The following is a 14,625-nucleotide window of genomic DNA, read 5'->3' as shown; positions in this document are numbered from 1 at the left end:
CCATAATGGACTATATCTACTCTGAGATTTCATGCTACTCAACTTTTCAAAGTCCTGTGTTACTGGTTGTTTCACTGACAATTGAACTGGCACAAAGTGGTCTAACAGCAGAAGAAGAAAACTGTGCAAAGATACCGTCCAACATTACATTTCCTATATTTTATACTATTCCACTAAAGTGGTAGACAAATTGAGACCAGACATGGAAAGAACACAATGAAATAAATTTGCGCAAAAATTCTAAATTAACCTTAGCCTAAGGGGCAGAGTACAGTAAAGTCTATCTTAGGCTACATCCTAGAGCCCCAGCCAAAGAGGGAATAGTTTAACTTGGCTGCTCAATCCACTAGCACGATACCTCCTCCCAAATGGCAAATTTTTCAACAGGACACCCGCCCCCACCCTGAATGATAAGTTTTACCACTGACACCATGTGCTTTGATTAGCAGATTTTTGATGTTCCATTGTTTTCAATTCCCTCTAGGCACTCTTTTGGCTCCAAAAAGTAGCTCAAGTGCCTCATTTATGCTTTTCATTGCTTTTCCACTGCCAGAGAAGAACCAAGCCATACCCGAGCTATATTGTGAACTGACTTTTTTCCATTGTAAATGATCCAAGCAGTACCCACACTGACAAGGCCCTGCTTACTAGCAGGGCCAGAAGCATGACCTAACCCAGCTGGTTACCTCACCACTATCTGATTTGTCAGTATGCATGGAGATACCAGTGTTCTGTGTGGATATGCATTAATTATCTGAAGGTAAAAAGGGTATATTCTATATATTATTAATTATTAGTAGTATCGCACATCAGGATGTATTGATGCATACCCAATGACTCTGAACCTGAACATTTCTAACCACCTATTTTAATAAAGTACTATAGAACAACTGAATGGAATGGATTCCTAATGCAAAATTAAATAAGCAAATAGTAATTCCGCTAACATTTGATGGTGATTCATACAGACTTGCTAGCAGACATGAGCACATAATAAATAATGATGCAACAGTAAATAAATGTCTCCTCGGTTTTACGTCACTGTCGCTCTCCAAACCCAGCAATGCCTTTACCGAGCTGACCCTTCTTGAGTCAAAAACTGAAGCGAACTGGAACTGCACTGTAACTCGTTTCCTCTGTTTGCTGTTCCCTCAAAGAACACAATCCATGTCTGATTAGAGTTTCTACTGTTATATCACTTAAAAAGTTAGTCATAGTGCAAATGAGAAATATAAATATTTTGACATATAAAAATACGACTAATATAAATGATATTTTAAGATATGGACATTGACATTCCCAAAAAAAATAGAGGGAACCACCTAATTGGTGGGGAACGATTCTGAAAATTGGCTTTTAAATGGAATATGTAATAAGTAACATCATGATCAGTACTTTCCTGTCCATTGTTTCCCTGTTTGGCCAGCATATGTCACTGGCCATCCCCTTCTTAGTACTGTATTTGAGTCCTTAGTGATTGTTAATGACCCTCACCTGTCCCTAGTAACTCCCATCCATAGTTTTTGGTTAATTATCAATGACGAACACCTGTTACTTGTCTAGTCCTCATTTCTCGTGTGTGTATATACACACACACACACACTTTTTTGTTCCTGCCCTTGTCCTGTTGTCAGTCATTGTAGGTGTTAGTGTGGTGTGTGTTTACTCCATGCATGGTCTGGTCCCATGGTGTTTTCTTCTTTAGTGCTAGCTCTTGATAATCCTTGATTACCTACCTGCCTTATGTTTTCACCCCCTGGTGGTCCTTTTGTTTCTGGTTTCTCTGTGTTGTTTATAATAAAACCCCTTTGTTGTGGATCATTCCTCCTTTCCTACAACCAGTAATGACAAAATGACCAACCCTGCATGAAAATCCAATAGCATGACCCCTAGTTCTAAACTACCATCACACCCTCTATCTCGCCGGAAGACTTCATTCCCTACATCCCAAGATCCGCGAGACAGAAAGTTAGGTTCTTTGTTATAGTGACGGGGCATGATGCAGCCATAAATGAGGTGACGATGCACTCATGCCTCCAGACAAAGGGATTTGTTAAACAAGCTGAGCACACAGGGGAAGGCACAAAATAAAACAGACTTCGAGGGGTCAAAAGGCATACAGGAAAAACAAGAACTAATTTAAAGACACGATAGAATAATCCAAGTTGGGAGCAGTACACAGCAATTGGACAAAGCAACATACAGTAACTTGGGCAATGACTACCTAGAGCAACAAACAAAGGCAGACACCTAAATACACTAATAACAAGGACTAACTAAGGGCAGGTGTGAATCATCAAAAACAACCAATCAACATGGGCACAGGGCAACAAGACACAAGTGAAGCAACTAACACTAATGAACACAGAACTAAGGAACTATAGACCTGAAACCAAGGAAACACAGGGGAATACTACACTAGGAAAATGAAGAAAACAAAGTACAACATAAAACCAGAACAGAACACAAGGAGGGCAAATCTAGAACAGGAAACATTAAACACTGGGGAACAGAAACTCAAATACAAAGAAAAAGATAAGGCTGATCATTAGCCAGCCTTGAACCCATGACAGGGGAATACATGTCCCTAAGCCACCCGCTCAACCTGTTGAGCCATGCAGCAGACCCGGGAACAGGAAGAGCACATGGGCTGGAGGACAAGAGACAGGATGGCCAGCAACACCTGCTGGCCAAATGAGGAGGAGACACAGGGCAGGGTTGGACAGTACAGACCCCGACACTGTTAACCATGGTGATCACCCTATCACTGGAGGACGGGCAACCAATTTCCTCATACATCCTGGTCACTGACATTTTTAGCTCCTGGATGTATACAGGTACTTGTTGGGAAACCTGTCCATTCAATATTTTCTGGAGGCTTTAGCCCAACTCAAAAAGGTGGGGCAGAAGTTGCACATGCACTCTCCTCAGTGAGACTCTCAGGAACCAGATGCCTTGCTGGATATAACGAACCAGATGAAAGCCTCCAGCAATGTAAGTCCCTTGCCTCTGGGAACGCTAAACCTCAGAGAGGAGGCAAGAAGACCAGCCAGTAAATCCCCTCTGAGGGGTCGGAGGCTTTGGTTGGCCTGGAAGCAGCCCCATCCACATCTCCAGTCTCTGGCCCAAAAGAAACCCCATCCACATCTCCAGTGCCAGACCCAAAAGGAGTCCTGTCTATGTCTTCAGTGTCAAGCACAGAAGAGGCCGCATTTATGCCCAGCCCAGAAGGTAGCCCGTCAGAGTCCGAAGTTCCCAGCCCAGAAGAGGGCCTGCCAGAGTTCCATGTTCCCAGCCCAGAAAAGAGCCCTCAAGAGTCCCAAGTTCCAAGCTTGGAAGAAGCCACTTCTACAGCACCTGATTCCTCAACTGTTCCTCCTGTGCCTGATTCCCCATCACTTCTCCAGCATACTTCCCCAGCCGCTTCTGTAGCACTTAGCCCTGAGGAGGCACCGCCTCAGGGCCCTAGGAGGCTGCGTTGCCTGCTCCAGACCCCAAGAAGACCATGTTGGCCGACTCTTAGGCCCCTTTGTTGGTACCTGATTCCCCAATTGCTCCGCTCCCACATATCTTCCCTCTACTGGGGTTTGTATTTCCGGTCACTCTGCCTGTGGCAGGCTCCCTGGTCAATTCTTTGGTGAATGTGCGAGGAGTATGGATTAGATGAGTGGAGCAGGTGATGGTACTCTCTAGGGAATCCGATGCTGTCACTCCCACAGCCCCTCTCTCCAGTTATTATTATTATTTGGTAACTTGCCTAGAGTTTAACCATTTCATTGGTTTAGAAGATGTACCCCACAGACAATGGTAATATTGACCTATGCAATGATATACATAAAATAAAGCTAAAAAATAAATAAAAAAATAAGTCCTCTTAAGCCTGAGCGACATTAATATCAACATCGCAGAATATGCAACTGTCACAATCAGACCTTCATACTATCCAGACATTATACCGTGGTATATGACAACAATTTTGTTATTTCCCAACACTGTATTAAGGAAATCTTGTTGAGCCAAGGGGGCGGGGGTCCCACACCATGAGCTTTGGCAAACAGAGATCATCAATAAGTTTCATTAACGTTTTCACATATTGTGCGAAACAGTAAGAAAGAAAATATAAATAAAATCTATATATATATAAATAAATAGAAAAAAAATCAATATTAGAAGAAGCCCAACTATGCAATGCCTAAAATACAATTAATGAGACCAGTCAGGATTCTGGCAGCAGAAATGTATACCAGCTGAAGATGGAAAAACAACGTTTGATACCTATGTACTGAGAATTGCAAAAATCCAGGCAAAAAGAAATAAAAGCATGAGTGACTGTCTTTTCTTGATAGAAAAGAATGTTTCATAATAACCCAGAACTAGAAAAAAACTCCCACTGCATTTATCTTCTTGTCAAACTTTATAGACAAATTAAAGATGACACCTTACTAAAGATTTTTTACTTGAGTGCTATTAGCAGACAGGTTGCCTAAACAGGAATTAATGCTGTTTGCTATAGTAAACAGACCAAGAACTTAGTTTTTAGTTGTTTTAGTTTCATTTAACTTAAGAAAATGTCTACCAATCCAATTTTTTACCTCCTTCAGAGAGCAGGATAACAATTCTAGGGTTGAGCCATTGTTGCATTTTAGTGGGATGTATAATTGTGTGTCATCAGCATACTAATGGAAAGAGATATATTTCTGGAAAATTGACCCCAAGGGAAGTATATAAAGGGAAAACAATACAGGGCCCATAACTGATCCCTGGGGAACATCACAATGTATAGATGTTGAACTTGAGGACCAATTACCAATCTGAATTGAAACAGGATGCAAACCAACTAAGCACAACAGCCTGGATGCCCACAGTGGACTTCAGGCAATCAAGAAGTACATCATGAACAACTGTATCAAAAGCTGCAGTCAGATCAATAAAGATTAAGGCAGCATCCCCCCACCCCAATCACTTATACAAAATATGGAACATCTGTGAAAAATTTAAGAAAATAAGTGAGGAGGAAAATATCAAAAAAGAACTAGGGTATTCCAGAAAGTAGGTTTAGCGCACCTCCTGAGTGTGACCCTGATCCCATTCCATTCCCAAAAACTGAGATTAATCTGTGCATCAGTCAGCCATCATGGCAACTAATGCTCGGAACCAACTGCGGAACCAGAAATCATGATGCGGGTGAGCCGGCAGAAAATCAGGTGGGCCAATCCCAAACAATTCGCTTGATGACAAAATAACACCAGACTCAGCTACATATTTTTTTTAGCAGTTTTTAAATTACTCATATCACTAATAAGACCAAATGAATCTAGCCATGCACACACATACCTGTTAGACACTATCGTTTTATCATACCATATCGCTTGCTGTGAGTGCTGAATGGGTGGGCTTAATTTGCATTTGCATGGACCCAGGACCAACTGATGGAACTCATGTTGCTTCACTGTCATAAAGTACTGTCACCCATCAGAGTCAAGAATTTGGAATTCTGTCACGATGGGGCATGGTGAATGACAATCCTCAGTGCACCTTACAAAGCAAAGGAACTGTATTTGAAACCGGGTCAAATTGGGGTTAACTAAGGCTGGTAGATAACCAAGACCAGGAATACACATGCTAGCAACAAGATATACAGCGGGAAACAACTAACAGCAAGCATTTATAACATCTACAATGACCAGCAGAGACATGCCAGCTATTGTCAATTGAGCAAATAGTATAAGTAGGAATGATGAGAAACAGAAGAGGATAATAAACAATCAATAAACTCTAAGGACCAAAACTATCAGGATACACTAAGAACATAGGAAAAACATGGAAAACCAGAAGCAAAAGCAAGGGACAATACTGAACAACTAAATACAAGATAACATAATAAATATAGGATGCACAATACATCCAACACGGTTGAGAACCTCAAACCCACAACAATAAGGATGCCTGGATCTCAGCAGCTCATTTAGCCACGTGGCAGCCTGGGGAGATACACTAGGAACTAAACCTAGGGAAAAACAGGGGGAAACACGGGATGGACAGCCACACCTGCTGGCCAAACAGGGAAAAAACAAATAAGGCAAGGACTGATCCTGACAAATTTGCAGTTTTGGTTGTTTGCAAGTTAGCTGTGAACAATACTTTTGGATGATGGGTAACCAAAAAATATGTTAACAGTATCTAAAATGATTTAAATCACATGAAATCATATAACATATAAACATTAGTATTACTCAGTATTTGATAGTATTTGATTGTAAATGCACAGTATAATTTTATTATTAAAAGTTATTTTAGGTTAAAAAAAAAGATCTGTGGGATCTGTACATCTTGACTTGGGTATGTCGTGCATCTTTGTCTTGGCAACCAGCCTCACTCTCCCTTTTTAACTTTTAATGTTAAATTCACATTTTAATAATGATCCTAAGTATTGCCACACTGCACAAATGATATTCAGACAAGTCAGGTCAGGTTGGGGAGATGGCACTGATACAGAGAGTTGCTACGCCCACCACATGATGAAACACCTTGGGATCCCAGTTGGTGATCCCCCAGGCTAACACATGGCCCAGTTCCATCCTCCGAAAATGCCCATCTATCTGCCACAGCCAGGTCTTATATAGGCGTCTCCTTGGCCTGGTCCAGCTGCTTGAGTTCTCAACAATGAGGACCCTGAGAGCCAGATCACCCTCAGGGAAGCGTGTCACAATGCTACAACTCACAGTCCATCAGAATGCAGGCAATGTGCCTCCTTCAAGATTCCATGAATCTTGGGAAAGTCAGTTGCTGCAATCCAGGTGATCACCCTTACCTTTCCAAATAGGGTCAACAAGTCCCATTTTCCAGTCAGTTGGGATGATGCCTGTCTCCCAAATGGAATCAAAGATTGCTTGCAAAGCCAGGAGGACAGCCTTACCACCAGCCTGAATAAGTTCACCCCAGATACCAGAGATCCCTGTGATCTTTCCTACCCCCTAGAAGGTTCACTACCCATGCAATCTCAGTGCTAATCGGATGATCAGCCTTAAGATTCATGGACCCAGAGATGTCCAACATCCTAGCCAGAGGATTAGCTTTATACAGCTGCTCAAAGTAACCAGCTCAACAGATGACAACTGCAGTTTCATTTGTAAGGGCCATTCCATCACCAGCCCTGACAGTGAATCTCCAAGGAAGAGAACTGGATTTGCAGAACTGGATGAACGCAGCCATCCATCTCAGTTTTCAGTAGACCAAAATTGCCATCAAGCCACATGCTGTAATTTCACTCTATAATATTCAGGGTGCCCTGAGAGATAACACAACTCCTACTGGAAACACCAGTAACACCAACAGCAACCTTCAGCCTTATCCTGGAAGGTCTCCCACATCACATTACGATCAGCAGTTGCACCAAAGTCCACAGACTGCATGCAAACTCGTTAGAAACAGCGTAATCTTAGAGTCGGGCCAGGTCCAGCCTCATACTCCTAATAATTGGTAACCCACTGGACCTAAGCTGAATCTACAGAGTAGCAACAATAAGTTTGTCTAGGAAACTCCAGCATCTACCTACAAGGACTTGTTTGAGTTCCATCGCCATAACACCAGTATTGGAGAACCAAGTCCAACGATGTGGTTCAGGGCACTGGAACCAGGATCCAGTGACCTTTGCAAAGTCAAGGACCATGGAGCTACTTTCACCATGGTTGCCAGACCCGTGGGAACTGACGTAGTCCTTATAGCTAACCCTGTCACTGCCAGTGGTCGCATTGAAGTTACCCATAACCAGATAAATGTCACCTGAAAGGCAACCATCAACCACTGAACAAAGCTGCAATGAAAATGTCTCCATCACTGAGACATCACTCAACATAGCTGGAGCATATACCGACACAACAGAAAAGACACTCAGAGAGTGCCTTAATCTGAATCTCATTATATGCTCATTGAAAGAAGTGACATTGGACACCAGAAGGAGGATCCAATCCACCAACGCAAAAGCAACTAGAGTATGGCATGATGTCTTCATGATGTCTGCAGCCTTCCTGTGGGTGGCAGAGCTACTCTCGCAGAGCACAGAAAAGAGTCCTGTCTGCCGTTTGAGGCTGAGTGAAGTTTTTATGGTAGCTGGAGTGCCAATCTCGCCACCAACCCCCAAATTTTTCCCTGTAAGTTGACTGAGTTACCCAAGCAAAATGGCCAGGCTCTGTCCACAATGTAAGGATTTATAGGCAGTGCTCATTTTATGACAGGTTTGCACAGGGCAAGAAACTTCTCTATTTGTAGCTTAAATTGAGAGTCCCATCCTGTTGCACTGCAGATTGACCCCGAGGAAAAACAATCTCTCAATTATGCAGACCTCAGAAGTTCTCAAGGACGTCAGTGCAAATAACCATTTTTCTTAGTAAACATTTGTAGCCACCATGATAAATGAAATAAAGACAAATTTACTACAGATTCATTCATGTGCTCTTTATTGTCTGCACATAAATGGCAAGCACAAACTTCTTGGTCATTACACAGCAATTAATAGTCATCCATCTTTGTACTAATGAACTGCTGGAACACTAGTTAAATGCAAATTTTGTGTTACTTTATACAGTCATATGAAAAAATTAGGATACCCCATTAAATATTTAGTTCCTTAAGAAATATCAATATTAAATCTTCTTTCACATTATATATGTAGGTAAAGGTGATGTAATTGCATCACTTATGCAAAACCAAGAAACAAAGAAAATGAAGTAAGATGACAGTTCCTACTGAGGAATAAGTTAGGACACCCTGTGCCCTAATAGCTAGTATTTTCCCATTTGGTTGAAATAATCTCAATGTGATGTTTCCTATAACCATCTACCAAACCATCTACATCGACTTGCAGAAAGTTTTCCCCACTGTCCAATGCAGAATTCCTTAAGCTGTGTGATGTTTGAAGGGTGTCTTGCATGCACTTCCACTTCAAATCAACCCACAACATCTCAATAGAATTCAGACTTGGACTTTGACTTGACCATTCCAGAATTCTCCATTTCTTTCTTGTAAGCCATTCCTTGGTAGATTTACTGGAATGTTATGGGCCATTGTCATTTGCATGGTCCACCCCCACTTCAGCTTCAACTTCTGGACAGATGTTTTCACATTGTCTTCAAGCACCCTCTGATATGATGATATGATATGATTCATAGTGGATTCTATGATGGCGAGCTAGCCAGGTTCTCCTGCAGCAAAGCAGCACCAAACCATGACATTTCCACCCCCATGCTTCATAGTTGGTAAGAGGTTCTTTTGCTCAAAGCTGTCTTTGGTTTACGGCAAACATGTCCTCTGTTACTGCGCCCAACTAATTCAATTTCAGATTCATCTGTCCAAAACACGTTATTCTAAAAGTCCTGGTCTTTGTCTAGGTGGTCTCTGGCAAACTTCAGTGTTGCCCAGATGTTTTTTTGACAGCAAGGGTTCCCCCTTGCACAGCTGCCACGCAAATCAAACTTGTTAAGTCTCTTTCTTATGGTTGATGCATGTACCTTGACATCAACTGTAGCAAGAGCTTCCTGTATGACCCGCGATGACATTTTCGGATTTTTGGAGACTTCTGCTCTTGGGCTAAACTTGCTTGGACAGCCTGCCCTGGCTGTGCTGGCAGTTGTTTTAAATGTTTTCCATTTCTAAATTGTTTTCCGGACAGTGGAATGTCTGATTCCAAACTGTCTTGAGTTCTTTTTATATCCTTCCCAGACTCATATGCATCTTCTTTCTGAAGGCCTCAGAGAGTTCTTTGGATCTCATCATGGTGATACCACTTATTTCAACAATCAAGAGCAAACCAAACTAAATGTCTGTAGTTTAAACCAGTGGTTCTCAAAGTCAGTCCTCGGGCCCCAGTTATCCCTGCCCCACACACAAGTCCCAGCTGTCTTTCAGCTTCTGATTTACTGAACACACCTGATGCAGGTAATCAGCAGTGTGTAGGGCAGGAATAACTGGAAAACAAGCAGGGTAGTGGGTCCCGAGGACCAAGTTTCAGAACCACTGGTTTAAACAGAGGTGGCAATTTCAGGTCCAGAAAGTAAAAATCCAGACCATGATTTACTTGCAACCAACCAGTTGATCATGAAGAGTCACAGTCACAGAGTACTTATCTGGTTGGTTGAAATCACGGTCTGGATTTTTACTTTCTGGACCTGAAATTGCCACCTCTGCATTTAAAAAAGACAGGCTCCATCAAAAAACTCTGTAACGATGCTCTAATCATTGTCACCTGATATGGTGTACCTGAATCTAATTCTAGGAATCTTAAAGAGTGATGAATGTGAGAGTGTCCTAACTTGTTTCTCAGTGGAAATTAGCTTCTTAGTTCATTTCTTTTTGTAAATCTGTGAATTTGTTTCTTGTTTTTGCATAGATGATGCAATTACATCACCTTTATATAGAGATATAATTTGAAAGAGGATTTAATACGGATATGTTGAGATTTCTTAAGGAACTAAATATTGAATGGGGTGTCCTAATTTTTTCATATGACTGTATAAAGTAACATAAAATTTGCCTTTAACTAGTGTTCCAGCAGTTCATTTTCTAAACTAGTTTTTCTTTTTATAAGACAAATATAACCGATTTCCTAATGTTTAAAGCATGGAGCAGTACCATTTTGGCATCCTCTTTCTTTGGCAAATCCTTTTTTTAGCGAGCTGCTGATGATGGCTTTTTGTTGTTCTTCCAGACTGCCGTTCAGCTGGAATTAACATAGTCAGACTTAAGTAAATTCAGGCTCCAAAGTCATAATCAGCCTTTCTGTTTTTTCAGACTCATTCACTTTGGAGTTAAGGTACTCCCCTGGTCACTAAAAGACATTGGTCTTCTGCTGTATGGAAATATTTACTGAGACAATACTGAGGAAAAACAATTCTGCAATACTGTTGGCACAACCTGCATTGATACCACCTTGTCATACCTCGTGTCAACTTATTTGACACTATTGGTAGATAAGTTTTACTTGGTTGTAATTTATTATGGGTAAATTTTTAACTGTATTGCTTTGTAAATATCTTTATATTTATCGCAAAAAAAAAATTCACATTGCGAAATTTGAATTTTGTCCAATACATTGCAGCCCTAATCTAGAGTATTCTGCTTTTAAGCAGTTGATCAGTGCCTCACAATTGTGCCGGCTCCTTTAGGAAGAGTGAACGGTAAACAGGCAGTCACCTTCACACCAGCTGTCCACAATAGGAAGCCGCTCACGTTCCCGTAACCACAGAGCAGCCTCTCACTGACCAGTTTAAACTGGCATGGAGGTAGACCTCACCCAGGCCATGATATAAACCAATACACACAGATTCAAAGGCACGCATAGACTGCCAGAACAGGCAGCTGTGCACACAGGCCTGCTCTATACAGCACAAGCCATGGCGTGGGTTTTAATACATAGGCTTTTCCTCTACCCATTTTCTTATTTTCTCCCTATTTCAGTGCATACTTCATTTGGTATTACCACACACGATGGTCTGATTTAAGTATCGCATAATTACCAAGCTTGGCTGCTCGGCTGATATGTTTAGCTCCGTATGGTTAATGTTAATGTAGGACTAAGAGGCTGTTCCCCAAATCAAAGCTCAAAATGACATAATATGTGCTGTTTTATTAGGGAGAAGCCCACATTTCAACAATAAAATATAATTAAAGATACAAGGTGTGTTTAATATTACTAATTTAAAACATGTCCAAATAATAAATGCTTTAGTATTATTCTATGAAAAAATAATAATAATAACATCTTTCAGATGCATGATATAGTATGTAATAGAGTCACATTTTTTAGAGATGGGCGATTCAGTTTTTCCGCAGTGCACTTTTCACTAATACCAAATAATTTGCTCCATGTTTCCAGTTATATATTCCTGGGACTATGTATTAACAGCAACATTATTTGCAGTCCTTGTTTTTGGATTTAGTAGAGTATCAGGAAAGCAAATGTGTTCAAGTGCTGAAGGCTATAGGCAGCTGAAAACATTTTTCTTCTTACCAGCACTGGAAAACACACATGGCACCTTGTCTATGAATCAAACAGCATGAGGCAAAAGATCAAAGAAAATCTGTTTAACTTTCACAATACGATCTTTGAGGCCCGTTCCATATTTAGAATGAAAGTGTAAATATAGCACATCTACAAACACATGTACTCATGCACGCGCCCACACATGCACACTTATATAAAAAATATTGATAATGATTTGTATCCTCTAGTAACCAAATTGTGTCATTAATTGGATAAATTCCAATATACAATATTCATTCACCTGTCTGTATCCTTTAATAAAAGCTGTAATGGACCTGTAACAAGATCATGTTTGCATAACATCTCTAGGATTGTTTTTAAGCATGAGAATTATTCAGTTACAGCAGCTATAAACCAATAATAGGCCAGCAAATTATCAAAGTAAATGACGTTGTGACTTAAAACAATCAGTGAATCCTTAAATCAAATAAATGTGATTGATTAGACATGAATGTAATTTGTTAGCCATTTTCATCACTTTGATGGGCAGTGAGGCTTACACCTCGCACCATAAGGCTTCCAGAGAATTCGGCCAGGCAACATCTCCAACCACTAAGCTGTCAAGCCTTCTGCTGTCACAGGATTGCTTGTCGAAACATGGTGGCTTCAGTCGTGGAGGACTTTCCTGCTAATGAACACTGTAATATTCTTTCCACTGGCAGAAGATCAACTGCCTTATTATATTGCAATTCTGTTATAAACATGCAACCCCTGCATGGCTGAGCAGTTGCTACTGTATTTCACAGGAATTTCAGAAATTGTTACAGCTTATACAGCTTCTGTATAAGAAGCATTCGAGTGCCTGCCTGATTAAGCAGTAGTCATTCTATTCTCACTTACCTGCTTTATTCTTTTCGAAATACACACTATTCCTTTCACTGGGAAATGGCACAAAGTTGTGACTGAAACCAGTCCAGGGACTGGGCACCTGGTGGAGCACTTTTATACACCAGCATCTTATCTTCTTTTAATAACTGTATTTAAAAGTTTTTCTGGTTAAGCTTTCTGAGCAAATCTATTGGAGTCTTATGAAGAAATAAGCAGTTGTTTCAAAACTGAATGTCATTTTTTTTAAATTTTATTCTAGTAACCATAATAGATTCATGAACTTCTGCTGCCTCACAACTCGGTTAGAGTTTCAAATCTGACACCCCTCATCTTTGCATGGACTTTCTCCAGGAACTGTGGTTCTGTCAGAATCCATCCCTGCCTTGTTGGTCATCTCCCTGTTTCGTCAGTAGGTGTTGCTAGCCATCCCATTCGCTTCGCTGTGTTCCTGTAGGTTTAGCACCCTTCAGTCTTCCCATTAGGTTTCCAAGCTCCCCAAGTTACTGCATGGCTGAATGGACTAAGTGGTTTGCTGAGATCAGTCCATCTCTATTGTTACGGGATTGAGGCTGGCTGGAAGCTAGCCTCAATTATATCGGTAGTTTTAGTTATCACTCTCCCCAGGGCAGTAGTTAGCACTGTTGCCTCACACCTCTGGGACCTGGGTTCGAGTCTCCGCCTGGGTCACATGTGTGTGGAGTTTGCATGTTCTCCCCATGTTGTCATGGGGTTTCCACTGGGTACTCCGGTTTCCCCCCACAGTCCAAAATAAGCTGAGACTAAATTGCCCATAGGTGTGCATGTGTGAGTGTATGGTGTGTGAGTGTGCCCTGCGATTGGCTGGCCCCCCATCCTGGGTTGTTCCCTGCCTCGTGCCCATTGCTTCCGAGATAGGCTCTGGACCCCCCGCGACCCAGTAGGATAAGCGGTTTGGAAAATGGATAGATGGCTTAACTTTCCCCAGGGTTCTTATATGTTCTTGCTTATCTCCATTTGTCTCTTGTTTTGTTGTTATGTCTTGTTTCACATTAGTTCCTATTACCTCATGGCTTCATTGTTAATAATCCACATCTGTGCCTCTTCTAAACCTTGTCATTAGTATATATCTGTGCCTGCCCGTGCCCCTTGCTCTTGTTGGTCATTGCGTCTGTGACCTGCGTCTTACCCGATTGTGTAGGTGCTGTTTGTGGTGCCTCTTGTGCTTCCCTCAGCCTTTCCTGGTGCTTAGTGTAGTCTTAATGACTTTTGTCTTGCTTTCCTGCCATTTGTTTTTGACCCCTTATGGTCCCTTTATGTTTCCTTTTCTGTCAGGTTTCCTTTCAGTAAATCTCCCCTATGCTATTGAGCAACTCTGTGATGACCATGTCTCATAACTGGTTCCCTCCTACAGGTGCCTCTGTACTGCCCAAAATGCATGAATATATGCTTGCGTTTGTGCTCAGCAATAGACTGGCATCCTATCCAGAGTGTACTCCTGCCTTGTGCCCTCTGCAGCATGGCATCAACTCCGGTCCTCCTTGACCCAGAGCAAAATGAGTCTATTGAAGAAGCATGACTCGATCTTCCATTTCTCACTTTAAATGACACAAAGGCATGCCTTCTGTATATTTGTGATTATTCCAAAAATTGAGCATTGCTCTGCATATGACCAAAATTTTTAAAACCAGTAAATACATCCTTTATTTGGTTACAAGCAATGCAGAAGGAAGTATCCATATTGTATGTGTATACTGAGTTAAAAAGTCCACACTTGGAGAGAG

Source organism: Brienomyrus brachyistius, unplaced genomic scaffold (assembly GCF_023856365.1).
Source record: "Brienomyrus brachyistius isolate T26 unplaced genomic scaffold, BBRACH_0.4 scaffold49, whole genome shotgun sequence".
NCBI lineage: Eukaryota > Metazoa > Chordata > Actinopteri > Osteoglossiformes > Mormyridae > Brienomyrus > Brienomyrus brachyistius.
This window is presented reverse-complemented; position numbering follows the sequence as displayed.